Here is a 1,627-nt window from a genome sequence, read left to right on the forward strand (position 1 = left end):
TAAGGAGTTCATGATCTGAGCCACAGTCAGCTCCCGGTCTTGTTTTTGGTGACTGTATAGAGCTTCTCCATCTTTGGCTGCAAAGAATATAATCAATCTGATTTTGGTGTTGACCATCTGGTGACGTCCATGTGTAGAGTCTTCTCTTGTGTTGTTGGAAGAAAGTGTTTGCTATGACCAGTGTGTTCTCTTGGCAACACTCTATTAGCCTTTGCCCTGCTTCATTCCATATTCCATAGGAACGTGGCACAGATAAAAATAATTTGGTACTTGCAATTTGTTTTAGAATTTTTTGTGAGGATTGGTATCCTGTGATAACTTTCAGCCTTTTCAGAAGTCAAGGGAATCTTGGGAATTTCCTGGAAGTCCAGTGGTTAAGACTCACTGCTCTGGGCCCAGGGTTCGATCTTCTGGTGAGGGAACTAAAATCCTGCAAGCTACAAAGATTTATTGTACAACATGGGGATTATAGTTAATATTTTATAGTCACTTTAAATGCAGTATAACCTTTAACAATTGTGGATCACTGTGTCGTACACCTGTATTATATAATAATATATATTATACATCATCTCTAAAGCAGACTTAGATGAAAACATCTCATGGGAATTAGACCAACAGGAAAAAAGAGAAATGGACAAACAAAAATTCTACAATTTGTAAAGTCTGTGAATTATAAATTATATTCCAATGTCAGAGATGTTAAAATGTGAGAAAATGAGCATATTAGAATCATCGAAGTACAATGTTGTCTCTAATACTCAAAATATATCTGCAAAGGAGGAGTCATATCCTTTGACTTCATTGAGATGTTGTCCTTGTAAACTAGTAGTAGTAGCAATAAATATGATAATATGACCTAACAGTTACTGAGCTGTTATCTGCCAGGAATGGTTCTGCACCCTTTGCATGGCTCTCATGTAAGCATCACAGTGCTGTCCTGTGAGATAACTACTACTCCCTCTCCATTCTGTTGATGAGGAAATTGAAGCACAGAGAGGCTGAGCAACGGCTAATGAGGGACAGAGTGAAAGTCAAATACAAACCCAAGTTGAGCTGAATCTCAAGGTCATGCTCGTTCTATTCAAGTAGATAGTTCTTTCATTACTGTGGTAAGAAGAGCTAAAGCGAATATAGACTGTTCTTTCTCCAGAAGAAAACGAAACATTTGTTTTAGAGTGATAGGAATAGCATGCTATTGAATGTTTTCAATCACAGGAACGATTGTTTGCTTTGAAACAGTAACACTAGGGTTTCCTAAAAATTGCTCTTGCTTTCGTAGGACTGCGCTCCATTTGGCCTGTGCCAATGGCCATTCAGCGGTGGTCACTCTCCTCCTGGAGAGAAAATGCCTGCTTAACCTCTGTGACAATGAAAAGAGGACAGCGCTGATGAAGGTATGGGGCAGCGAACCATGTCCACATGAGATGGGTGTGATTTCCTGAGACTAAAAGTGAATTTATCTCATTGAAATATAGCAAACTGGTGAAGCTTGTGGCCTGTTTACTTTGAATTCCTAGAATTTACACTCTGTTTCTTGGCACAACACTAACAGGCCGTAGAATGCCAAGAGGAGGAGTGTGCGACTCTTCTGCTGGAGCATGGTGCCGACCCAAATGTCATGGAC

The 1,627-nt window shown here is 39.8% G+C and overlaps 1 protein-coding gene across 1 annotated transcript in view; it reads left to right on the forward strand.

The window, feature by feature from the left end:
- LOC104982716 (ninein-like protein) overlaps positions 1-1,627 on the forward strand; it is a 27,625-nt gene that overhangs the window by 24,347 nt on the left and 1,651 nt on the right. The gene's annotated exons all lie outside the window — the stretch shown is intronic.

This window comes from Bison bison, unplaced genomic scaffold (assembly GCF_000754665.1).
Source record: "Bison bison bison isolate TAMUID 2011002044 unplaced genomic scaffold, Bison_UMD1.0 scf7180017864538, whole genome shotgun sequence".
In the NCBI taxonomy this organism is placed as follows: Eukaryota; Metazoa; Chordata; class Mammalia; order Artiodactyla; family Bovidae; genus Bison; species Bison bison.